Here is a 27686-nt window from a genome sequence, read left to right as displayed (position 1 = left end):
TTAAAGGTTGAGACCCCAAACCAGGCGATAAGGTGGACACGTATCTGTGTAGTGTCAACTGTACTAGATGCTTGACAGTAAAAAGACAAAGGCTTCGCACCACAGAGGGCGTGATCTCAAACTAACAGCATGGATTCTCTGCCCACAACAGTGTAACTCTTGACTGCAGTGGAGTTACTCCAGTTCATAGTAGTGTGGTATGGCCAGTGCAAAGTGCTAAATATGATACATGACCCAGAGGAGCAGTGACACACACACTGTGTTAATCATAAATGTACAGCCAGAACTGCAAAATTAATCGGTGCATTGACAATGTTCTATTCTTAGTTGTACACCAACCAGGACACAATTCCTAAGAGGCCCCAAAACAGCAGGGCCAGGTAGAGAACAGTACACCACACTGCATTACTGGGGCTCACTGTTTGGAAGTGCTTTTCCAAAGCCTCCTTGAGCCATATAATTTTGTGTTGAGCTCTTCTAATAGCCATTGTGTCTGGCTGTTCAAACTCAGCAGACAGTCACTCCACCTCCACACTCCAACCCAACGGCAACTTTTCCCTCTTTGCTTCACATATATCATGAAAGACAGTATTCAAATAGTAAATGTTGCGTTCTTTTAATTTGCCTCCTCATTTTTGAGCCTTTAAGGTGCATTCAGGTCACATTTTCAAACTTTTCTTCGCAACTCTGAGAGCTAGATCTTTTTATTAAACAAGTAAATTGAGAGTCTCACACAATCACATGACTCCAGGAGCTGGGGCTTTAAGAAAAATACCAGATATCATGCAACTTGGAATGCCACAAAAGACAAAAAACAAGCTCTGCCTATTCTCGAGCACCAGAGTTTTGGAAACAGCATACTCAAACTATGGAATGGAGAAGGTGAGTCAAATATTCCAGTTTTCAGCACTGGGCACTCTGGTTTATCTTGCCACCCAGACTAGCCTGTCTCTGTGATAGATGGTCCCTTACATAAAAAATCACAACAATATTCAGGTTACTCCCAGTCATAAACAACCAGTCCCTTACCCGACGACATTTTTAGCCAATCCTATAATCAATTAACTAAAAATGTACTAACTAAGAGAAAGAAATGAGAGTTCTTTACAAAGTTAAAGCAGATAAACATACACATACAAATAAGTTACAGTCTTAGGTTCCAAAAGATAATAAAAGCTGTTGTGATATGCAAGCTCTCAGTGTCTTCTAGGGCTAATCATCCGGGGATCCCTTGCTTATGCTCAGAAATCTTGCCCTTCCAAAGTTCAAGCAGCACAAAGATCCAATTTTTTCTTGTCATGGATTTGTATTCCTTTCTCCCAGAGTTCAAATTGATGGATGACTCCCCACGCAATTCTCCTCTTCATGGGTGGGAGTGGGAGTAATTAACAAAATATTTTGCCTTCTGATGTTCCACGATAGTTTGTCTGGTGTCTATAGGTCTGTTTTTGTGGGTCATGATATAACACCGCCTGTGACAAATGAATATTTCACAGTTGGTAATGCTGCTCTCCTGACTTAAACACTTAAATGTTACCTTATAATATGGGATTCAACTGTTACAAGTGAGATTGATGCACCCAGGAACTGACAAGCTTTTCATAAAGTCTAAAAATGTTTTATATAACTTTTATTTTAACAATGCTAACACCATTGGGGAGCCAGACTGGTTCCCAGCTATGAATTTGTCCGTGTGGAGTTGAAGCTTAGGGACCCTGACATGAGCTGGCACCTGGTCTTGCCAGCATCACAGGGAGCATTTGAGGAGGCTTAATACAACTCTTTGTTGAAACTGGGCCACATCAGGGTTTGCGTCCCATCTCCCAGGAGAAGCACCACGTGCTTTTTAATATCCCCAAGGGTTAAGGGCCTTGGTTTCGTGTCTTTGAAAAAGTGATAATGAAGCAGTGTGCTGTTGCATTTGGTTCTTTACTGACTCAGAAGGAATAGCTGCAGCAAACTGGCTTTTCTTTGGAAATCCCCCCCCTCCCACCCCCCAAATACTGACCTGTTCCAAACCTGTTTAATTTAAGTGAGAATGAAATGACACCTCTGGGTTACATGGTTGCAGGAGAAGGATTTACTTCATTCTCCCCCACAACATGTGTAACAGACAGCAAACAGAATAAGTTAAAAAAAGCATTGACTTCTCTAGTTATACCACAGTGTGCACTAAGGGGCTCACATTGATTTAACAGGATGTCACATATAGTTACACTAGTGACCAGCGCTTTTCTGACTGCTGTGCTCTTGCAGAGCAGTTATCCACATTTCTGTAGTTTATGACTGCACAGCCAGTGTGAAAGTAGCGGCTGGAATGATGCCATAATTTCACCCCATGTGTCAGCCCACACATTCCTGGCCTACTGCTTGCTATGTAGTGCAGGAACTCTGAGACCTAGGTGGGGCTCAAAGGGAATGTACAACGCCAGCACGTCCCCTATATTTTGAAAAATAAGGAAACTAAAGGGCCTTGTAAAACACCAGACTGCATGGCACAAACTGAAACCACAAATTGAAACTGAATCTAATTCTGGGTTTCTATGATCCATTGAAATTTATTAGCTTTGGAGCGTGAGTTAAACAAACAGCCACCCTGACACTCCACCCCCAAAATATAGAGAATTTAAAGCAATTCAATGGCCCATTTTAGGACAGTGACTTAGGCAGTTTGTGCAATTGCTGCACTTCCCTCATAAAATTCAGTTTCTGCACCTCAGTGCTAGCACCCACCCTTTTCTAGTTTTGGGCCTCTCCAAAGCAAAAACTGCCAATGACACCAGGCTTTTATGATGTAGGCATAACACGTGGTAAAAGGATGTAGAATGGAACAACGTTTGTCTTTGTGTTCTACGGGAGTAGAACCCAGATATCTAGCAGAGAGAGGCTGATAGATTAACCTTGCTTGTCACTCATGCCAGAGGGAGTGACTTGGGGCCCTCTATAGGAATGTGCACACACTTCTGATGAGTTGTCGTTTCAAGGTTTGGCTCTGTCGCTGTAATGGGAAAGGAAGGCTGTGTGATGACATCCATATCCAAAATGGATGTCTGAAATCTTCAGAAGGGGTTGGTAGCAGGAGAAACCCTTAGAATCAAGTTTCTAGGAAAAGTCCCCCTCATTACTGTGAATTATAGGGCACCACGATCTACTTCTCTTCGTAAGGACAAAGTACAGGTCTCTAAGAATTCAGCCAGCCCCCAAATGAGTGGCTCAGAGACAGTTATTAGAAGGAAGGCCGGTGGGGTTTACCATAGGATGGTTCTGAGAAAAGACAATTGTCCAGTCTCAAGAGAATAAGATGCAGAACATGAATGTAGGGATTGGCCCAAAACACGAAATATGGATCTGGATTACGACCTCTTGACTCTGAAGCTGAAAGTATTTATATCAGCAAGCTCATTTCTGCTTGCTGTATGCTTAGGAGTTATTAACTCCTAAGGAGGAGAAGCTGATAAAACACAAGTAGCTATAGCCTCTATATGTTAAACTAGAAGTACCCTGCACCAGGTAAGGAACAGACTATGGAACAGAAAGTGTCCCCACCCTCACAAACAAACTATTTGCCACTCTAAATGTTGGAGGAACTTTGCTATTGTGAGTCAGATGAAACATGATCTTCCCAATATTGGAGCAGACGAGGCAGTGGTATTTGCTTCTCCAGCCATCTGGACTAGTAGAAGAAGTGAAGATGAGATTAATGATCAATGACTCTTCAAGGGTCCAGAGTTGGGATTCATTTGAGCAACGAATAATTTGTGATCTTTGTAGATTATCTGAACCTCTTGGGCCCAAAAATGGGTGGAGAATTGAAAAAGAGCAGGGAATGAGGCAATTTCAGATTTCCTTTGGACCAGAAATGCAGTCACTATTAACTGACATTATCTACAGCTCCCAGGTAAGGGTGGTTGAAAGTTTTCTGTTGAAACTTTCCTTCAACAGACAACTGAGCTTGACAAATCATTAATTTTTCACAGAAAGTGTCAGCTTTCCTCATATTTTTGATTTTTGTTGGAAAGCCAGAAACCAAAATGTTTAGACTGAAAACCAATTTTTTGATGATGAAAAGTCAAAGTTTTCCCTGGAAAAGACCCATTTTCCAACCAGCTTTACTCCTGGTTACTCATTTTGACAGATTATAGTTCAATGCCAAGGAGAAATTAGTTTAGTCTTCACTGCATTTCTGGTTCTCCAACCCTGGAGCGTGCAACAAGAGCCTGTGGCCGGCATGTCCAAAGTCAGAAAATGCTGAAGGCATGATCTGAGTTTCTCACATCCAGAGTAAATTGAAGGCCACTTCTCATTTGGCCAGATCCCCCGCTTTACAAACTCCCTTGCTGTTACAGATGTTTTGCTTTTTCCAAGTCCTGTGGTTGAATCAAGACTAGAGTGTAGTCCCAGGAAAAGCCATTGCAAACTCCGGCACTCTCCAGGACTTGAAAGTGCAGAGATCAAGTCAATGTGAATAACAATGGGCTGTGGAGAATTAACCACTTTTTGTTTTGAATGTCTAAATAGATTGATTGAGTTTTGGACGGGCTCTTATTTTAGCCAAGATTGTTTGTCAGCGAGTTAATATTCATGCAGCACTTTGGGACTGTAGAATTCTACTTGCAAAGATACAGTAAGTTGCAAGTAGGGGAAAGCAAATGTACAGCTGCCTCTTGAGTGGAATGTGTGTAACTGGTATAGTGCTAGCCTGTCATTGCTGAAGCAAAAAAGAGAAAAATCGGAATTCTAGCCCTGTCTGAAAAGTAAAAGGGACAAATTAGTTTCTTGTCACTGCACTGTAATAAATACATTGTCATTTTTATACCCCAGTGAATCATATTCTCCATTTCCCCCGTAACTATTATACAGTCTGCTGGCAGTACATCATTTTTTGGTAATTTTATTTTCACCAATTGTTTTATGAAATTTTTGAGTTTTATGGACACTAAAACAAATCTAGCCTGCGAGTGTTATAGCCCTTTAAATCACCAGCAGGAAATCTCAAGGTTCCTCCAGACTGTAAGAGAAGGAGGCTTTAGGAAAGAAAGATTGCCCCTAGCTTATAAACTGAGCAAAAATCTAGAGATAAGTTTGTAAAGGGGACATACATCATCACTGGCAAAAACTGGGACATAAAACAACATCTCTCTGCTCAGCTCCCTTAAGAATAAAAATGGATTTTTATTTAGCAGAAGCACTAAAGCAGTTGGGGGGGGAAGGAACATACAAGCTTTTCCATGCTTTCTTAACCATAACAATCCTTATTTCCTACTGAGCCAAAGTGTCAGGCTGCACTTTGGTCAAATTGTGGATGGTCGTTGTCCCAATTCAAAGAAAATAAGCCTGGGAAAAAATTCTCTCATTCCTTACTCGTATGTATATAACAGCTGGATGAATTTGGTCCTCATGAAAGTGAGGACCTGATGGTACCTTACTACAGTGGGTACACAGTAGGCAAACTTCTGTTTCTCTCCCACCCTGGCCTCTGCTAATGCTTTTCTGAGTTAACTTGCTATTGGGTACTTCCCTGAGCAAAGACTGCTAACCACACAAAATTTCATGGTGGAAATTAATAAGGTGAAACCAGCAGACTCATATTGCTTGCAACCAGTTTGGATTTGAACCAGGACTGCAGCAATGAAGGGATAGGGCATTTCATCAATCCACTGTAGTCCTCATCTTCCCATTGTCCACTAAGAGAAGTCTACTTTGCAGGTGTTGGTCTCTAGCTCAGTATATAAGCAATTTGCCTAATTTTTTACTTTTTCAAGGTAAAGGGAATATGGTACTCCATGACAGCAAGAGGCTGAAATGGAAAAGTTAAAGCATGGACCAAGAACAGGATAGGGCATTTATCTGGGGTATTATAATAGCCAGGATTATATGATACAATGTAATTAGAGGAGCCAGGTTGCCATTTTACTATTTGTTAGGATAGAATATATAAATGTACACCACACTACTTGAGGTACAGGTAGAGATTGCACTACAGGGCATGTTCCAATGTTCTATGGATTTGTGGAACAATGTAAAGAACAGGCAGGTTTAGCATTTCGTACAGCTATTCGTTCTGTCTCAAAAAGGAGCCATTTTCCTACTCTTCTTTAAAACATGTTACCCTCCCCATTAACAACAGTAGTTTTCCCATCATACTTTCTCTTAACAAGCCGCACCACAGTTTCCCTTTTATAGGAATTTTTCCCAGCATATCTTTCAGAGGATGAGGGGGAGGCACTGAGCCTATAAATTTGGCAATGCCAAGCAATTGCACTCTTAATAGGGCTATTTTGCTATGAGCTGCTGTTTGGGGCATCCTCTCTAGCTGGTAAGTTTTCATTATGTCTTATGTTTTTTTAATTATTGAGAGAAATTATTTTTTGGGATAAAATTAAGAGTACACTAGAATTTACACCCACCTTTAATCCAAACTGATCTTTATTAAGAGTTATTTTATTTTTATAAAATCCTACTTATGAATGTTTGGTGGTGGTACTTTCTGGGTTTATTTGGAAATGGAAAAGTAAAATTCTATGAGAGAGGCCTGGCATGTGGGGAAAAAAGTATGGGGTCACTGAGCAGCTGTGCTTCTAAATGCCTGAGAATTAGGGCATCCTGACTTCTAATCCCAGCTCTGACACTGAGTGACTCTGTAGCCTTGGTTAACTCTCTTTCTCCTGTGTGTCTCTTTAATAATACTTCACTTTTGGAGGTATTCTGAGGATTAATGTTTGTGAAACTTTCTAATGAGTCATGGAGTTTTAAGCATAAAAGGAACCACCAGATCGTCTAGTTAGATTTCCTATATATCACAGGCCACTAAATACCATCCGGCATCTACACACCAAGCCCAGCAATCAGCATTAGGCTGAAATATTACTGAAATATTAAATATTTACTGAAGGACAGTACATTACCGTGTGCCATAGGCCCAGAACAGGAGGGATTGAGGTGTACCAACATCCAAGACACCTGTGTAACCTGGTGGTGAGCTAGAGGGCCTTGGGCTGGCCAAGCCTGATTGTGAAGGAGACACACCTGAGTTGGATAAGAGCCTCAAGAAGCTGCAGTGAAGGGGTATGAGTTGTAAGAGCTACTGAGGCTCCCTGAGGTAAAAGGCCTGAAATAAGCTGTGGAAGAGCTACCCCTGAGGATCTCAAGAGCAGGAGGGTAATGCTATGTTGTTGTTTCAGTTTTGGTTGGCTGTATTGGGAGACTAAAAAAAGAATAAAAGCCTGGCTAGAAGGGCCTCTGAGACTATTTGTTTGGTGGGAGCATAATGGGAGAGCCCTGAAGATGGGAGAAATTGTTAGCAGGACACTGCATCCTGAGAGGGGGCACATGGGAAGTGGCTGACCCTGCTGCAGCCTGCAATGGAAAAAGCCAAAAGAACATACTTTGCTATGTATAAACCTCTCTGCTGAAACTGAGCTGTTCTGTGTGCACACCCCCACTCCTAGTTCTCCTGGCAGACTGCTTCCATTTCACAGCAAAGTTCTGGGCTGTGAATTTGGGTGGTAAATGCAGAGTAACAGCACTACTATGGCTGGTCACATCATGGGCAGGTTAAGGGCTACTTCTTTAACCACCTGTTGAAGAGTAACTATCTCCTTTGAGGAGTCCCCTTGAAATGAAACCAATGAGACTACTTATCCAAGTAAGTGCTGGTGAGGGTGAGGAAGGGTTGCAAAACCAAACCCTCTGAATAGCAATATTTAGAAGTGTGAAGTCCTTTTTACTGAGTCATTGAACACGCTCTAAAGGAGGCCCTTGGACAGCCTTAGCTGTATAAATACTTAAGTAGACAGAAGGTTAGACGGGTAGCAATAGTTGCTCCTTTTACAGAGGGTTGCAGAAGTAGCTCATGATATTGGGTGCCTAACTTTCTGGCTGTCCAATTTGGGATGGGTAAAGATTGTCTGCTGCAGCCCCCCTGCTTTAGCTACCCTTTAGCTCACAAACAACTCAAAAGACCCTCTGGTTTAGCAGTCACCAGTGCAGTTTATTTACAGTGCCTTTATGCATCCACTACCTTCATACACTGCCTGACTAGCGCTAGCAGCCTCTGGGGCTTCTCTCCTCCCTATGAAACAGGCAGAGAGACTTGACTTCACTCCCTTGGAGTGCCCCTTTCCTTCCTCTGGCCAGCAGATAAGCCCTACTTAGTCAGCCTGGCAGCTGCCTCCTATCTGCTAATCAGGTACGAACAATCTCTGAGCCCCCTTATGTGCACAGCAGACTCCCATTCCCTAAGTTTCTCCTAATTAGCTGTAATGCACCTTAGTTAGCTGGCTAGGGGGTTACCACCCAGTCCTCTGTCACCTGATGCTTTAGGCCTGATTTTCAGAGGTGCTGTGCACCTGCACCCCATTTGGAACTGTGAGTACTCAAGACTTCTGCAAAATCAGGCTTAGAGGGGTTCCGGTTGTGCATCCAAAACCAGTTGCTGCTTCCTAAAATGTTGTCTGGAAAATTTCTGTCTTTTATCATATGTCCCTCCCTGTCCCAAACCAATACAAGATTTGCACCTTTGGAATGGACCAATGGTTCATCTGACTTGCTGGCATGTCTCTAGTACTCATTAATGCTGGGTACCTCAGAGGTAGGTATATATTACATTATGTACATCTAACTGTCCAACACCATGTCATAGGCTATGGTGGGGATATTTTACTGACATCAATCAGTGAGCATCTTTTATCCTGAAGCATGAGGATTTATATAGCTCTCATATTATTATTCCCAGAGGTACCAAAGTGCGTTTGGTGCTTTATAAGCCAATAAAGAGGCACGGGCTTTACAATTTAAATAGACAATGAACAGATGAAGGGGGTGGGGACAGGATGCAACAAAATGAATGGTTCATAGAGTGGAGGTGTCCAGCATGTGTCTTGTGCCTCCAAAGCGTTCGAGTTTCTTTGTGTTTAGACAAACCCTATGTTTAAGCAGTTCAGCTCTCTAGGGGGGATGTAGTTATGTTGGTATCAAGGTGTTTATACCTACATAGCTTATTCCTGTAAGGGAATGTAAATAAGCTATAACAGCAAAAGGCACTTTCTTTATACTGGTATAGCTGCATCCACACTAAGGCCTTGTCTATAATACAGATGCTTTGCTGGCATAGCTATACTGGTGTAGACCCTTAGGGGAGATGCAGTGTAAGCCCTAACAGGAGAAGTTCTGCCAGCATAGCTAACACTTACTTAAACAGCATTAGCCAGGGACAGCAAAACTGGGGCAGCAGGAGATTTACCTCCCCTGCAATGGAAATATTCAGGAATAAGAGTGTCCACACAGCTCCATCTGTAGACAAGTCCTTCGACTTTCCTTCCTTCTGTTTCTTACCTTTCAGCTCTTTGTGGCAATGGGCAAGCACTGGCCTAATAAGTCTTGTCAAAGAAGTGAGTTTTAAAGAAGGATGTAGTGGTCTGAGCTATAGAGAGGGCTCCAGGTCTAGTAAGGATGCATGGGAGGCAGCAGGGGAGAAGCAAAAGGAAATATTTATCCTAGTTGGCCCAATTTCAGGTGCTGTTGATTAACTCTGTTAATGTTTAAATCTGTGTAATTTACCAGGATCCAGATTCTGCCATCTTCGAGTAGTAGGATCTTACTCTTCGAGTAGCCCCATTGATTTCAAACTACCCAAGGAATAAAGCTACTCAGTGCAAGCAAAGGTGGCAGAATCTGTTCCAAAGCTATTTGCTTCAGTAACATCCAGCTGAGTCAAATGATAATCCACAACATAGCTCTCCCTGCTCAGACATACCTCCAATGGCATTTTCTTTTAAAATGAGGCATGCAGACACTTCTCAATTACACTACTTGCTCATATTAACTGTTTGCCACTTTCTGCTTTATTCTCCCCCAACAGGGGCTAATTTTTTTCCTGGTCACTGCTCCATCTATCTCTACATTTTTTCCCCTTATGCTGTTTAATCTCTAACTCGGAGCCCCAGAGCCAGTGCGGCGTTACAACAGTTTTGTCATGTTGGCTGTCACAGCGTTGACAGCGCCGTGACAGGTGGCAGATGTGCAGATGATGGATGTTTTCTCCCCTGTGCAAGGACGATGGGATAAAAGTGCAAACAAACCGGGTAATAGATGAGAAAAGCAGAGCCATGTTGATAAGGCCCGGTCCACGCTCTGTGATGTATGGGAAAGCAAGCGGTGGGCAATTTGTTTCAGAGAAATGAGACTCTCTTTTTAGAGAGGGATGCAAGGAAAAGACAAAAAGGAAAAGAAAATAAAGGAATTAAAAAGAAAAGAGAAACATGGTCCTTTTTGCAGCACCTGCAGCCAGTTGTTATGGCAATAGGCAAATCCAGTTTCAAGGACAGACATGGGGTATCAGTTCCTACTGGGCAACTTTGTACCTAGCATAAAAATCAGAGTCCCTGGAGGAGAGGAAGAAGTGTGTTGTGCCTTTTTAGGGAGGGAAATGGCTGGGTTTAGGTTCTCTTGTTCATGCCACCTTCACACACCTCTCTGCGAGATTGCTAATAACTTTTTTGATACCTGGATGCCTCTGTGTACCTGAAACATTCATAAACTAAATGAGCACAGAGGGCAGTTAAACCTTCAAAGCTGGCTGCCTAAATTAGACATTTAAATCTATATGAGCACTTTATAGTAGCGGGTGAAGTCATGTGACAAGGCTGCTGAACATTATAATCCCGATTTCAGTCATGTGACTGGGGCTAAGCCATAAAAAGCAGTTCCTTACCATTAGTCTTGCAGGGAGGATTCTTTGAGCTGAAGAATTTGAATCCAGATTGGAACTTTCCCCAAAGTTGCAGGGCGCTGAGATCCAAGGTTTCGATTGAAGCCCATCTCCAATACAGACTTTCCTTGCAGGGCTTTTGACTGGGGACTCAGCTCCTTGAACCCCAAGCGAAATTTTATTACTTGAGGCTTCCACCCACTGCCAAAGCAGTCTAGCTCTTTGTTAGTTGGCAAAGCAACCTGACACTAGGTATGGAAATAACACCTTTTTGCAAAATGAGGTGGGATTGTATTTGTCTGCAGGGAATACGTTGTCCTGTGAGAATCAGCCCCTTGCAGAAATGTCTCCAGTGGATTATATCTGAGCCGTGTAACCCTGGGGTTGAGAGTGTAGTGAGCGGGAGCCAGTCTAAAGGAGATGCAGCTCCTATGGAGCGGATACAATGCTGCACCTGGAAGCACCAGTGACAAAGGCAGTTTTATTTTTGTTTTCAATAGGAAGAAGATGGAAGAAGTGGGAATGGGGAGATCCTCATTGGGGGAGGGAAATGTGAGGATGGTAGGAGCCTGCTGGGGAAGGGATTGAAGCAATTCGTCTCCATCCCAGGGGCTTCTCACACTACACAGCTCTGAGCCTGAGCTCCATGCCAGGTTAGAGCATGCACAGCCAAATGGGAGGTAGCAGCTACCGGCTGGTTCAGCTGAGATTTTAGCCTGGAAACTCATGCAGTTGCCTGAAAAGGTTTGATTACACTCCACCAAGGGAACCTCTGGAGTGTGGGGAGATGGACGCTAAAATTATAGTCTCTGTTACTTACCTGCTTAGAAACAAGTTGGTGGTAAGAGGCTGTCTCTTTTTAAAATGCTGGGGGTGTCTTATGAGTGTCCCATATGGATACAAAATATTAATACCTCAGCACTGCTATTACTAACATGGATATACATGCCTTCACACACTCATTTACTGGCATGTAAATTTCCAAGACTCCATCATTCCTCCCCTCCCCCCTGTTCTGTCACTGTCAGGGACTTATTTAGGCCTATAATGGTGATAATTTATTGCAGCATACTTCCTACTTTGAGTAAACAAGTCTGTCTCCTTTAAATTCCCTGGGCAATTAGAAGAATGAAAGACTGTGCCACATATTAGCATTTATTTCCTACCAGCATTTATCCAAGGCCATTTTCCTGCTGACAAATTGTGGGGCAAACGGTTCTCGAAAAAGTCTGTCAGATGAAAAGGTGTTATGATTAAACTGCTGGCGTAAATTTGGGTGACAATAAATCCTTTTATTGCATTAACTGGATTTATTTGCCCACAACTGCCATTAAGGAGTCAAAGAAATAATAATAAACGGGGGCTGATTTTGCACCTGCATAAGGGTAATTAATATGCATTCTAAAAATAGAATGAGTCTTTTTAAAAAGAAAAAATCCAGTTAGTAGGTTAGAGACTGATCAGGAAACGGCTGTAGAATTGTCTGCCTGTGTGTGTTAGTGCTGGGTTAGCAAAAGCCCTACAATATGATTGCAATGTGGCTAGCCTGGTTCAGATGCAGCACAATGGGTCTAATCCTGTTAAACTCTGCTGATGCGGTGGCCCAATGATTGGACCCAACTGCCTGTTATGTTCATATGAAGCAAAGGGGGCTGTAAGGTCAGTGGATCTGGTTACTAGGAATACACTTGGTGTACAGGAATTCCTCAGTTGGCAGAGGATGGTGTAATGGCTCTACGCTCATCCACTTGATAACTCCGTGATGCAGGAGGTGCGGCCTGGGAGAATGGATGTGGTTACAGCACCACTATGTTCTTTGTTGTTGGAACTTCCCATTGTGGTCATGAGCAGCTGGGTGCAAGTTCGTGTGGCTGCTGTAAGTTATGTGGGGTGTCAGCCTGTTTGTGCCCCATTCAGTTCCAGGGCCAGATGCACCTTGGATGGAATTGGTAATTAATTCTTTTGATTTTAGCAGGTGTGCTTGTGTAATGGATTCCACATGGGGGCCAGATTTAGCAGGAACAGTCATCTCTGTTTCAGTGAGTTCATGGGATCCTGTTTAGGATTACCCATGTGTCCAGGTTTGGCAGGGTCATCTGAGGCAAAAGCAGGTTGGTGGTAGGGTTTGAATTGGGCTGGTATACCTCCACCTCTCCAACTGCCTTTCTTGTTCTCCAGAATTGCTGCTTTCATTTCCAAGCCTCTGTCTGTTATGTTTGCAAAAACAACTTTGAAAACATGAACTGAAGCCTTGTCTAGACACCAAGTTGCACTGGTTTAACTGGTCTAATGGGTGATTTATTTTTTTTTCAACTGACTGAATTGGTGCAGGCTTGTCTGGATACTCATGTGTCCTAAATCAGTTTAGTTAAGTCATTTTGTAATCAGCTTAAATTAAATGGATTTAAAATAATTTAAAGTCAAGTTGAATGTTCACATGAGGAGGGGTGTGTGGCATGGCACTGATTTAATCAAATCTGTTCATAACCGATGTCGTTAAAATGGTGTAAAAACTCTGAGTAGACCAGTTCAGAGTGCCAAGTGAAGCAGCAACGTCTGCCTGAGTTTGCCGAGATCATGGAAATATTAGCTATGAGGTCCCGATTCATCTTAGTGGGGGTTAACTTAGATGCCCAGAGTGAATCCTAGCATTTATAATTATTGCAATCTCATTGTGTAGAAGGAGAGAAAGTGGCATATTAGAGATCTACACAATCCAGTCTGTGACCCCTCATTTTGGGATTGTGAGTGGGTGGGCTGGGGAGAGCCATCATTCATTTTTTTCCCCAGTTGAGAAGAAGCCTCACCCAAAAGGCCGCCTGAGACCCAAGAAAGGGAAATCAAGCCTAAAGAGACCAGCAGGCTCCATGGGTGTACTTAAACCCCAATGAGACCATCAGAGCTCAGAATGTGTAGATGTTCATGTATAATTTATTCAGAACAGGATCTCAGTTTGGTGTTTCAAGTGGATGAGACTCGCTTGTAATGGTATTGTCCCCTTTCAACCCCCGTATCCCTAGTGGGGGGCCAGATCCAACTCCCATTAAAGTCAACGGAATGGCTGTCTTTGTCTTCAATGGGATTGAGGATGAGAAATCCCTCTAGAATTGCCTTTTAGTAACCCTGGAAATTGCATCCAGTAGCACCCACTGAAATGTAAGATGAGAATAGAACCCAGCTGCAACCAGCACCTGAGATAACTGGCCTCCCTCTATATGTTACCATACTCCCTTCCAGGAGGGTTGACCATATTCACACACAGGTATTAGGGGATTCTAGTACTCCAAATAGAATTGCTTCCAGTCTCCCCAAGACTGTTCCATCCATCCCAAGAGGCCCCAACCCAGACTCTTCAGGTGCTTTCCCCACTGGAAAAGTAAGGAGAAAAGGTTGTCTTCTGAGAGCTGCTGTGGAGGCCCTGTGCTCCTGCAAAGCGGTGCTGCTGGGCTGCTTTACTGATTGATGATCTCTCCCGTTGCTGTGACGAGCAGCGTAACATCTGGTAGGTTACATTCAGGCTCAGTAGGGAAATGTGCTGCAGAAAGCAGCTTTTCCCTTGCTCCACTTGCTTTGTCTCCTATGTCCAAGTACCTGCCAAAGCTCAACCCTGCAGAACTCCAATGGAGGGTCTTCCCCACATGGTGTCGAGGACGGATTCATCATGTGTGTCTTTCTTGTGCTTCCTGTCTCCCATGACCACTGCTGGGTCCCATTTATTTTGTTTGCCTTGTCAGCGTTGTCATGTTTGTAGGCCAGTGTGGGAAAGCTCTTGCTACTCTTTCCCATGCTGTACTTTGGACGTGGAGGAGTTCAGTCTGCAGGGCTGTCAACGTGGCACCTTTCACCAGCACTAAAATAACATGAAAAAATGCTGCACTGGGCGGTGTTAATGGCTGCCACCTGTGAAGTCTTGGATCCAAATACAATGGCAGACCTTGTTAACACCAGTGGGTGCCAAGCACCCTCCTTCAGGTTCAACAGAAGGAGCAATCAAGCCCCTTCAGGTGGTGGAGACAGATGTAAACACTAGAGGTTACCACCCCAGGCACTTGGCCACATGGCGGGTCACAGCTAAAACTTGTGGATTGAAGGAATTTTGTGGCTGCAAATGCAGGGGCTGGGATACTGGTTTGTAGCTTGTATGCTGGAGGCAGAGAAGAAAGCCAGGACAAGGCATTGAGTGTGACTTTGGGAGGAAGCAGAGGGATAAAACTACTTGAGCACAGAGCTAGCTGGAGGGACAAATTTGAGGATTTCAGAGCAAGGAAACTGCATGCTGTTTGTTTTTAGAGAAACAGGGCTTTGTGGAAGGAAAAAGAAAGTAAGACAGGAATTACCTAACTTGTTCCACCGATTTCTCATCCTAATGGAAACAACCCTGCAAGACCCTGAAGTTTGGCTATCTGCATAGGTCAAAGGGTGGCAACACAAGACTTTAAAATATCAATGTTGATCAGAGAAGGCAGTGCTGGTTATGGGAGATTTTGGGTTGCAGAAAACTAGGGTGACCAGATGTCCTGACTTCATAGGGACAGTCCCAATATTTGGAGCTTTGTCTTGTATAGAAGCCTATTACCCCTCACCCTCTGTCCCGATTTTTCACACTTGCCATCTGGTCACCCTACAGAAAGCAGTGTTGGCTCTAGGCAGTGGCACCACAAATATCTAGGATTTGGTTAATATTCAGCGTGCAAGATTCTAAAAATTCATCTCATGCTTTCAAAATCTATTTTCCTGTGCCATGTTTGTTTTTTGCAGGGTCTTGCATGCTAATTTCTGTGCTGAATCATTTCCTTTTGGTTTGTTAACAATGAATGCAAAGAGATTGTAACTTCTTTGCCCTGGCTGAATATCTGCTTTTGTCCTCGTTTCCCCTGGTTTGCTATGTCGGCTGCAGGCTAATAAAATGATGTAAATAATTTAGTGTAGCTTGAAATAGCCCTTTTTGGGAGGAAAGTTGTGGGTGCTTTTATTATTACTACGGAATTATTATTTCTTGCATGGTGGCATGAGGGATTTTAATGAATTCCAGATGCCATTTTACAGCACTGCTCCAGCTGCCGCTAGTTCTGAGTTTGCTGCTTTGCTATGTAACCAGCAGCATCTTATTATGATGCCTGATCTGACTGGGGACCTGGGAGACAAAGAGACCGCGCATTACAAAGCTCCTCATTAAAAATCCACCTCTGACCTTAGGCTTCTTCAGCTTCACTTCAATCTGGGTGCCAAGTGGCTCCAGAAGTAAGGATATTCATATCTGTCCTGGCCTTGATTATAGTAGTAATCACCTATTGTTCTTGCAGGTAGTATTCTCAGCTCTCACTTTCCCCTTGATTTATATACTTTGTCACAGAGAACCCCTTGGTAGAATGGAATATTCTGCCTGGAGGGAAGTTAGCCATCTTTTCAGTCCGTCAAAATCCCTCCATTCCACCAGAGCTGTGAGAGCCTGACCCTGCAGTGGCCCATTAGGAGTTGAGGGCACTCAGCACCTTGCAGGATCAGGATCTCTACTAGATATTGTATAAATGAGGGCTTCACACAGAGGTGGGCACACAGTGCAGAAGATTATTCATGCATATTCATTTGACTAAAACATGCAATTTTGCTTTGACTGGATCCATGACCCCCTTTTATTTGCCTTCTGTGACATTCGTACAAGGGCATTTCTGTTCCCAGAAAGGAGTGTTGTGAATACACGTGAGTGTGTCCACGTGCATTTGTGCATGCTGGAGATGGCAGCACAATCTTCCTGAAAGCTCTTTGCAGGTTGAGCCATCCAGTCAGGGAGCAGCAACAGTACCATGTGATTTTTTTTTTAGGTAGATAATCACTCTGTATGACTAACAAATTGGTGATAGTGACTACTTGAAGTGACCAGTGCAGTGAATACCATTTGATTAATCTTTAGGCAGGAATGTATGCATGTCAGCCACTCACAATTTATCCATAGGCAGAAATGTGTGAACCTCCTCGATTCACTAGACAGCTTCAACTCTCAAACAAGTCCTAGAAAATCAAAGTTAGTCTATGGATACTTGGAGCAGAAAGGAGCTTAATTCTATTCTTTGAATAAACTACCCATTGCAAATAGTTTGCCCAATGCTATTTCAGACCATTGGGGATTGATTTCCGATTGTCTCTATGTATTACAAGACAAAAAATGACACTAAAATAGAGGCAAGGTTAAGCCAGCCAGTAACTGAAGGGTAAAAGGTATGACACTGACATTATTACCCCCAAACCAAGCACTAAAACCCCAGTCAATTGAGTTAAGACTGAAGGTAAGAGAAACCCACACATGGAAAAGCATGCACCTGCCCAACCCTAACTCTGCCCTGGTGAGATGTCATGGAATAACCAGATAATTATGATTGACATTTTAGTGTTTGTGATCCTAGAATAGAGAGAGACTGCTTTTTAAAAAACAATTTTCATATATTTTCCGCTCCTATTGTCACTATAGGGCAGAGCTAACGTTGCCTGGGGGTTTTCAACCTACCATAATATGTTTGGATTTCTCTTACCAGATTTTTCAGTTCTCTTACAGTCTCCCTCCCCCCCCCCCCAAAAAAAAAAAACAAACAAACCCAAAAAAACAAAACAAAAACAAACAACCCTCCCGCAATAACAACAGCACCTTCTCCCACACACACTTTTGGCTCAAACTGAAAATGAAAGTTTTCAAAACTTACAGCAAACCGAAAAGTTGGGGGAAAATTTTTGCAGGTCAGGTTGTTTGACCTCAAATAAAATGTTTTATTTTTGATTTTGAACATCTTTTATATTTTTGCATTCTTTAAAAGAAATTGAAGGAAACTTCAAAATGAAAAGTTGTTTCTGCTTGATAATCTCAACAATGTAATTTTTTTAAAAAAAAAAGTCAAAACAGATTTTTCTTTTTCAGTACAGACAATTTGGCAAAATAGACATGAATTCCTAAAACATTTTGGTGATGCAGAATCTTCATTATTCTGAAAAATTTCACCCAGCTTTATCCTAATTCTGAATTCCCTGAATTTATAATGGTTGTTTAGGGGATAATTACTGCATTCTTGAATGGAGTCCCCACTGTACCGGCCAGCAGCGGTGTAAAAGGGCCAGTGCCACCCCCAACAGCCAGATAGATTAAGGGGTGGGCAAAGAGGGGAGATGGCCACATCACACCATTGAAGTAGGGGGCTAGTATGAAATCCCACCCATGACTATCTGTTGCTAGCTAGATTCTTATTGGAAGAGGGGAATGCCATTCCAGAGCAGGAACTCTACCCTGTCCAAGTGGGGACATAGGATTGGCTGTAGACTCATAGACACATAGACTTTAAGGCCAGAAGGGACTACCATGATTATCTAGTCTGACCTCCTGCACACTGCAGGCTATAGAACCTCACCCACCCGCTCCTGTAATAGACCCATAATCTCTGGTTGAATTACTGAAGTTCTCAAATCATGATTTAAAGGCTTCAAGTTAGAGAATCCACCATTTGAACTAGTTTAAACCAGGATCTCTGCCACTCTGACCTAGGGGAAAACTCCTTCCTGACCCCAAATATGGCACAGGCACAGGGTGATGGTGGAGAGATTACTTTTGCTCACTCCTGAGCACATAACCTATGACAGTAGCTGCTGCTGGGACACACATTGGGAATCTGGGCTGGGGCACGGGGAACAACCTATCTGTGGGCCATGGAGCCTGTACCGCATGTGAGAATTAGCCAGAGCCCAAAGAGAAGGAGGCCTCTGATCAGTGCCTGGGGGGCACCAGACTGTGTGTTTGCTAATAAAAGGGTTGGAGTTATTTCTCAGTCAATTTCTACCTTCTCAAGTTTGTAGGAGAGTTCTTTGCCAATTCAAGGGGTAGGAGGCTATGGGCAAAGGGAGCTCCCTCCATTCTTGTAAAGTTTCTATGCTTAAATTAATGAATTGTGCAATCTTACCTCTATTTCAACTTAGTTTTTGTCATGGAATTTCCGTTGGTTGGTTGGTTTGTTCTTTAAATAATTCATACACAAACACTAAGCAAGAAGCCCAAAGAGAATGCTGCCATGTAATATTAATGATGTAACAATATATAGAGGTTTGGAAAGATTATGGGTAAAAATGTCAGTTAACATCTATTTCACTGTACACAAACCAACAAAAATATTTCCATTGATGATGATTGAAATGCACAGTTAGGCAAAGTAAGAAAAATGCTGCTTGAGAACGTTAGAGTTTGATTGAAGGGTGTGTACTGTGCATATTTTGATGTGGTGTTGACAATTTGTGCTTTAATGGTTCTAAAGACTTACCTTCTGGAATCTCAGTACCTACGATCATTAAATAATTATTGTCTGACCCTCCCATCATTTCCCACAACAGAAACACAAAAATTTAAGTGCATAAATATCTAAAACAAACAATACCCAAATTATAAACCAATAAAAATCGAATTCTGCGAATTCTAGGTAATAGCATCAACTGTAAATCACTTTGTATTTTAACTTCCAAGAATGGATTCACCACTAAAGCCAGAATGCACTGGCCTTTTGCATCACTAGAACAGGGCAAAACAATCAGAGTGTAATGGTGAATCGGGCCCTGGCTTTGCAATTCCCTTATTGGTTTAAGGGCCTGTTAGTGAGAACAGCTGTATGTGAAGGGAGCCTAGTCCCCAAGAGCTCCCCCTATGCTCCAGCTTCAGCTCCCCCTAGCATCGCTGCCTGACTGCATCGTGGAGCAGCCGTGCCATGGAAGTCTTTCAGACGCTGATCCCCAGCCAAGCCTGCAGCTATGGAACCTTTCCTTGGTCCAACCTATGCTGCTGTTTAACCCACCAACGCGAACTCTTGACACGTGTTTGCTCTTCCTCATATCAGTGGCTTGTTCCAACCAATAGAATTGTTGCATGCAAGTTACTGTAGAGGAAGAGTGGTGACTGGCTGCGTTTCTGTCACAGTTGCCTCATTTAAAAGTTAATGGAGCCTGTCGGTACCCTATACCGTAACAATTAAATAAAACAATGCTAACAATTTTTAGCTTAATTACAAACTAACTTTCTCAAATGCAGCTCACAAAGAAGACTTCAATATTAAATATATGGGCAGCTTGACAATTCTCCATTCATCTGTTGAGATGATTTGGGACAAAGAAAACACTGATGCAGACACTACATTCCTTAAACGGCACCGGTTTAAATTTAGGTTTAAACTAGACGAAAGCCAGCAGAGTGGCTGCTGAAGCTGCATAAGCAGGTACTGTTGCACAAGGGGAGAGGGTAAAATGGGGCCTAGCTGGGGCTACCCCTCCCCTGAATCATCCTGACCAAAAACCGTGCAAGAGAGATTCCCCCCTCCCCGTAGGGAGTACTAGAACCCCTGAAGTGTCCCCCTCTCCCTTAGCCCTGTGTCCTTGGGGAAATAAACTACAGGGAAGAAACATCCAGAGACTGAAATCTGCACAGCAGCTGCAGAATTAGTTTAAGCAGGGACCATAGGACACTGGTATCTTCTACAGTTTTGACTTGACTTTCTCTGCTCTTTGCTGATCAGCTATTTGCTCCAACCCCCTGTGTCCTTACCTCAGCCTCATTCCACATCTTCTCCTCATTCGTCCTCTTCTCCCTTGCCCTTCCCCACCCCCATTCATTTCCCTTGTGTTGTCTTTCCCTTTACCTAATTCCTTCCTAGCTAAACCCACCCCCTGGGAAAAATCATGGAATTATCATGCCCTTTGCTGCCAAATATCACGTTGTTCACTCCGGATGTGTGTTCTGTCTCTTCTCCACACTGTGTATCTGTTCAGGGTATGAGCTGTCTGGGGCAAGTACTATCTCCTATACCATTTGGACAGTGCCCTGCATACTTGAGGCCCTATTTTGGGTTGAATCCTGGGCACTATAGCATAATAAACATAATTAAAAACTTGCATGTGGATGAGTTCCAGAGGGGTAGCCATGTTAGTCTATTTTTAGCAAAATAGCGTCCTGTGGCACCTTAAAGACTAACAAATTTATTTAGGCATAAGCTTTCGTGGGCAGAAAAAAATTTAGTCTTTAAGGTGCTACAGGACTCTTGCTATAATTAATAACTTAACCCAGTAATTAGTTTGTGAGTTTACTTGCAAAACAGTAAATTTAATTCTGTATTCTGAGTGCTGTAATTTTGGGGAGGGTGTTCTGTCTGTTTCAGACATAAGCAGGTTGAATCCTTGATTTAGGTGTAAAATGGAACTCAACCCTAAGTACCTCGTAATCGAACATTACTACATTGCGGCTAATGCTGGCAGAAGGAAGAAAATGACTTATAACAGCCGATGGGCTTTGATTTAAAAGCCGGGGCCTGATGCCTTGTTGCTTGTCCCCTGAAGAACTCTAAATCTTCATTGAAACGGGTCTAAAATGGGGAATAATGCTTACTTCCTTTTGTAAGGAGCTTGGAGAAGTTAGCAGGAATTGGTCATTTTCTGGGGTAGGGGAAGGAATCATGTCATTTTGTTCCAACCTGAGGTCTGATCTCTTCATGTAATTGAAGTCCAAATAGACTTCAGTGGCAGTTACTCACATCCTGCTTGGGAGAACTCTGGCCCTGGGATTTGAAGGACAAGTCCTTTAAAAAACACACTAGACTTGGGTGGAGATTTACCCAGGAAGGAAAGGGTGAGCTCTGGTTAGCCGGAGTCGCACAATAAATAGCAATGTGTGCAGCATTATAACATGCTATAGCAATGCACTGGCTGTTCTATTCAATAGCTAGGAATAGCCATCACCAGACTTTCTGTAACAGTCAAAATCCATTCCTGGTATATTAAATGTTAAAAATGTTGTTTCTCCAGTGTTCCCATCCTCTCATTTACCCAGTGGTTTATGGATGGGACCCCGAGTCTTTCTGTTAATTCTTGGTTTCCCTTGCAAATGGGAATGATCTATGGATATTTAGAACTGAAGCTACATTAAATGGGAAGCCCCTCCAGCAACTCAGCTCAAGCTCAGTGGAACTTCTGTATATTTAATTAAGAAATACTACTCATATAGAACTGAATGTGCTAACCTAATTTACTGCTGTGTCTGTTTGTCTCTGTGTCTCGCCTTTTGTCTTTCTTTGCATCCTATACAATACCCTGGCATCTTATTACACAAGTTAGGTGGATTCTTGCTTGGCTGAGCCGAGATCAAAAAGTAATTTTTCTTTTTGCAACAGCCGATTAGAAATTCATTTATTTTCACATTAGACGTTTGGCCAAAAAAAAAAAAGTCTTTGGCAATTTAGCTCCATTTGTATAGTCTGCATAATGGAAGAGAGTGAGGCTGCTAGAAAAATGTGGCCCAGGGCACAAATTAAATGCAGAATCGTGTATCAGAAATGAGATGTATTTACTATTGTTTTTGAAAATTAATGGTGCATTTTTAGTTTTTATAATGTAATTTAATGATGCAGTTCATCTAATAAAAAAACACATTTTAACTCAGTTGTACAGACCTACTGGGGCAGGACAAAAATGTACCTTTCAGATGTAAGATTTTTTTTCCAAATACTTGGGGCTTTCCCCCAATACAAAAATGAGAAATTCTTTGTGTGTTGGCTAACAGCTGGAGTATCATCAGGAGTCCAATAAAAAGGACATTTTTCTTTCTAAATATTGGTGTTTGCACTGGATACAATAATATTATAAATGCAGCATTGGGTTTGAAGTACAATGCTGCACCTGATTATAGAATGCCATATGGTGCTGGCGTGTTAAACTGGTACAGGCTGAACATACACTGGAGCTTTAAATGAGACGGGCCAGCAATTTTGCTTAACTAGAATAAATATACCATAGTGTGTCAATGTACAGTGCTGTCCTGGGCAGAATGAAAACAGCATCAAAATAACATGGAAAGCCTGGAGAAAACCCACCAAAGTCAGAGTTCCAGAGGGGTAGCCATGTTAGTCTGTATACAGCAAAAACAACGAGAGTCCTGTAGCACTTTAAAGACTAACACATTTAATTTCTGCAGGCATAAGCTTTCATGGGCTGCAACCCACTTCAGAGTGGCGCACACTCTCCCCTTATCCCTGATTCATTGTCACTCATGGGAGATGCTATTCTGTGCAGAGCTTTTCTGGGTAGAGAGAGAAATTGACTTCAGTAGGTAACAGCTGGATGCAGGGGAGAGGCTGTGGTGTTCCAGTACATGCTGGACTAGGAGTCAAGAGTCACTAGGTTCTATTTCTGGCTTTATTATGGACTTTCTTTGAGAATTTAAGTAAGTTACTTACCGGGCCTCAGTTTCCCAATTTAGAAAACGGGGGTAACATTTGTAAAGTGATGATTTATGGTGCTAATTAAAATGTGTCAGCTGGATTAAATCCACTGTGAGTATTAAGTATTGTCATTCTCTTGCTTTGTAGGGGTGAGTGTAGATCCTTGAACAAATTTTTAGTGTACCTCAAAGCAGCCTGATTTTTGGTCTTGCAAGAATGTGCAGGCAGGTATTTCCAGCTTTAAATTGTGCACACACCTATCTTTGCTAGACTCTGTTTTGCTCTTGCATATATTTGTGTGTATGAAATTGAAGGCTGTGGCTAAATGCATGGTCCTTAGTGTTACTTTAAGGTAGCTCAAATTCTGTGACTAAAGAAATGTGTACTTAGTGGGGCTGAGTGATCCTGTTCAGGTAAACTATTAATTTGAAATGACTGAAAAATCAACTGACCTTGAAAAATTTGTAGCTGTTTAAGAACTCTGTTCATTTTTTGGATGGATTATATTTCTGCTCATTTCTTCACTTCCTGATTCTGGTTTCTGCAGAACCAAGGAAGGCTGTTCCTGTGGCATTTTCAGCCTCAATGAATTCAGGCAATACAGGAGAGCTCCTTAGATTCATAGACTTTAAGGTCAGAAGGGACCATCATGACCATCTATTCTGACCTCCTCCACAGAGTGCCTCCAGACCTTCTGAAGTTTGCCCATCACTGTTCATGTGATGTTGAATAATAGGGATGTATGAACCAGTTTGGATAAAATAAGGACACTCCATGGTTCATATTAATTCCAGGGAATACATGGATAAGATCCTCACATGTGGCCCCCATCTAGAGAGTTTCCTCCCATTTTAAATACTAACCCCACTGAGAGTTCAGCCCCTGGCATGTTTCAGCCACTGTGCTTCTGCCCAAGGAGGACTTGATTTGACCCATCGACTCTCCCTGACATGATAGAAGCATCACTGCTCCTACTCTCCCTCCTGAAGGCCTGAATATACTGTCTCCATGTTCTCATCGCCTTCCACGCTAGGGGATGATATATAGCCAGGGCAAGAGTAAGGCAATTACCACTAGGCCAAAGAACCAGCTAAATGAAAACCAGTTACAAGCTTGCTGACACTTTTTTCTTGTTTCATTAGGTTCTATTCATCCAGCCACCAGTGAGTAGCAAGAAGCTCTTGGTAATAAAACAGTGAATGCAAGGATAATAGGACCCTTTCAATAACTGCTATTCTAGGTTTGGCTTTGAACCAGTGACATAAAGGTGAAAAACTCTGTCCTCTTTTCCTATTTCCTGAGCCATCTAGTCCTGTGAAGGTTCTGTAGCATATACTATATAAATAAAACATGTCTGGGGTTCAAAGACAATAGCTGGATTGTAAAAGAAAGTAAATTAATTTTACGACAGTAACAACATTATAGGTAGATCTGCTGAAATAGGGGTAATCCAGTCTCAAGGTTAACAGTGTCAGCTAGCTGCGTAACCCCTGCTAACGCTTTCCCACACACCCATCTAGTTGTATTATGGATGCTTTCCTTTCTTCTAAAGCAGTATGTCTTGGCCACTGGATTTAACTCCTAATGGATCAAATGTCTGATCCAGTGTGGCAAATTCTATACAGGGATTCATACTGAAGCAGCAAATACATACAAGCTATTATTGTTTGTATTTTGTTAGTGCCCACATCCCTCAGCCAGGAATCAGGGCTCCATTGTGCTGGGTACAGTACAAATAAACAAACAAAGGCCCTACCCCACAGAGCTTACCACCTAAGTAAAGAAAAATACTTTGTGTAATAAGTGTATTGTGTACACTGGAGATATACAGGGTGCTATGTCGATGTGGTCAACAGATGGATAAATCCCTGGGACTTTTTCAGCCAATTATCTAACATTAAGAGCTGTGTGACAAACAGAATTTTTGTTTCATTGGCAATTTTGAGAAGTTTTTAAATGGTCTTGAGTTGAATGAAATGTTTTGTTTTGACAAAATTGACCATTTTGAAGGTTTTTGATTGTTTGTAATTAAAGAATTTTGAAACGAAGTCATTTTTAACTGAAACACTTTTGTTTCAGAAGTGCTAAAACAAAGCATTTGATCCCCCCCCCTCCCCCCCCCACTGATGCAGCTAGGTGAAACCAACAAGAATTAGTGAAATGTTTTGGTATAGTTGAATCTACATTTTTTTCACTGGGAGAGGATAGGAAGTTTCACTGACACATTTTGCCCAGATCTAATTACATTTTATATCATGAAAGAAAATAAAAATTGACATCTTTCCTCCAAATAATGGCCAATTTGTAGTGATTTCTGTAGTACAAAGATCTATAGAAACTTTCTGGACTGTACCTTGGACCTCAGGGAGTGATGGCATATAAATATCTAGGGGCTTGTCTATATGGCACTGCAGTCCAGAGTATGGAGAAAAGAATGAATTTAGAGCGGTCTAAAGTGTTGTGCTTTAGCTGACCCATGTAGACCCTGCTGGCATGAACTAAAAGGTACATAGTGCACATTAACACTGTCCTGTTTGAAGCTGGACAAACTCAGACTCGAAATAAGGTGTATTTTTAACTGTGAGGGTAATTAACTATTGGAACAATTTACTCAGGGGCACAGTAGATCACTGGCAATTTTAAAATCAAGATTAGGTCTTTTTCTAAAAGATCTGCTGTAGAAATGATTTTGGGGAAGTTTTATGGCCTGTGTTAGACAGGAGGTCAGACTAGATTATCATAATGATCCCTTCTGTCCTTGGAACCTATGAAAATGTGTACTAGCCACCTTTCAGTTTGTACCAACGGGGTCTACACAAGGCAGTTAGAACCCGGTGCTTTAGAGTTCTCTACAATTCACCCGCCCATTGTGTACATGGTGCTGCAATCCAGACAAGCCCTAGGACAGAAATCTGCAAATGAAACAATCTCCAATCAAAGGAATGCTAGAGTGAGTTACCCAGATGTTGCCAGTAGAGTAGGCAAATGATGAAATAAACACATTTCTTAAACCTCAAGCCGCCGTTGAAAAAAATCCATCAAATTTAAATTGGGGGGGGAGAAGAACTTTATTTTATTTATTTTTTAAACAATCTTATTTTTAAAAGGCTAAAGCTAATTTGCTGAAAGCCAGAGTGTTTGGGGTGTGCTATGTATCAATAACTTCGTATTGGGTTTCCAAAAAAGCATCACATAATTTTTCAGTGAGAAATCCTAGAGCCTGGGAGATGATGTTATGGTGTGAATTACATTGCAAAGCGGTTGTCAGCTGTCCCAGTCAGCACTTTCTCAGATGCCATAATGTGCAGTAAATGCTGTGGCTGCAGCTATTAGGTTTATGGTGGTGGGGGTTTTTTGTAGGGGGAACCACAAATTAACGGTCAATGAAACATGCCCCCTTTCCTTGTATTGCCCCATCTCCAAATTGCCTCAAGCTATCATTTCTTTAGCATGTGACTTTCCCACCTCCTTAACTGAAGCTTTGTCAGTAGACAGGACTACTCTACCCCTGTCCTCTGCAGCCTGGGTGAGAAGACTCCCCTGCTTATACATGCTAAATGCCCCTTAGCACAGTAGCGCAAGGGTTGATGACTGTGTTACCGTGTGTTCATTGTAATTTGGGAGGCAGTGCAGTCCAGTGGATAGGAAGTTAGGTACTCTTTCCGGTCCTGCCTCTGACTTGCTGCATGACCTTGGGTAAGTCACTAGAGCACAGTGTTGATCTGAAAATGGGGTGGGGTGAGGGGACTGCTTCCTTTCCCCCACCCATTCTGTTTAATTTGACTCTTTGGAGCAGGGACAATTGCTCCAGGTATATACAGTGCGTAACACCATGAGGCCCAGACCTTAGTTGTGGGTCTCTGAATGCTTCTGTAATACCAGTAACTTCCCAGATCTAGAGAGATCCCTCCCTGAATCAGCTATCTGGGTCCAGGTTTCCCTGTGATACATAACATTGGTTGATAAATATTTATCTCCTGGGCCAGTTGTTAAAATTCAAAAGGTGGCAATGACTAGGAAATAGCTTTTTGAAGTTTTGATGAAGAGGTGGCAAAGTTCAGTTGCTCCTTTCTTCGCTGAATCAGTCTTAGCCTTTGGAAAACCTTTGTACGGTCTGTATGCACCACGTGCAGTTTTCATGGGCCTAAAGTGGAAGCAGAATGTGAACATGTCAAGGCTGTTCTGTGTTCACTTGCTATGTGCACATCACCTCTGCTGACTGCAGTGTGCCCTCATTTGCAGCTGTGACCTCTTGCAGTTGCTGGGGATCAAAGGTGAGTCTCAACACAAAACCTGTTGGCAAGCTCAGCAGGTAGGCATAGGTGCTGGAGTTAGGGGTGCTACTGCACCCCCTGGCTTGCAGTGATTTCCATCATATACAGGGTTTGCAGTTTGGTTCAATGTCTCTCAGTGACCCCACTGTAAAAATTGTTCCAGTACCACTGCAGGTAGGTAGACAGTATTATTTGGGGGCAGGATAACGTGTGCTCACTTTCTGCGTATATCTTGTGTATATCACACTGAGAGAGAATGAACCAATTGTTCCTGCTTAGCTATTTGCTACCTAGTTACATATGGGGTAGGACACAGCCTTTCTCCATGTAATCACCTATGTGGGCACTGTGAAGTGTAGAGCAATATTTGGCATCTCTAAATCCTTCCAGCTGAGGACCTCAAAATGCTGCATCAGCATTAATGGATAAATCCGTCAACCAGGTGAATGTTACTTGCCCCATCTTAAAGCTAGCAAAACT

The 27686-nt window shown here is 42.5% G+C and overlaps 1 long non-coding RNA gene across 5 annotated transcripts in view; it reads left to right on the top strand.

Moving 5' to 3' along the window:
• The first annotated feature begins 6215 nt into the window (after nt 1-6215).
• The window catches only part of LOC137157387 (uncharacterized), a 62296-nt gene continuing 40825 nt past the window's right edge, over nt 6216-27686 (top strand). The window contains exon 1 of one of the 5 annotated variants that reach the window (XR_010921103.1): nt 6216-6316. This is a non-coding gene — a long non-coding RNA (uncharacterized lncRNA). Of the gene's footprint in view, nt 6317-7024; nt 7159-8403; nt 8591-10941; nt 10961-27686 lie in introns of those variants that run through there. The other 4 variants (XR_010921104.1, XR_010921106.1, XR_010921105.1 and 1 more) reach the window with 4 other exon arrangements.

The sequence above is a fragment of the Emydura macquarii genome, unplaced genomic scaffold (assembly GCF_026122565.2).
Source record: "Emydura macquarii macquarii isolate MOO-44397 ecotype Brisbane River unplaced genomic scaffold, CSIRO-AGI_Emac_v2 contig_1483, whole genome shotgun sequence".
Taxonomy (NCBI): Eukaryota; Metazoa; Chordata; order Testudines; family Chelidae; genus Emydura; species Emydura macquarii.
Note: the sequence above shows the minus strand (reverse complement) of the source record. Positions and strands in the feature narration are given on the sequence as shown.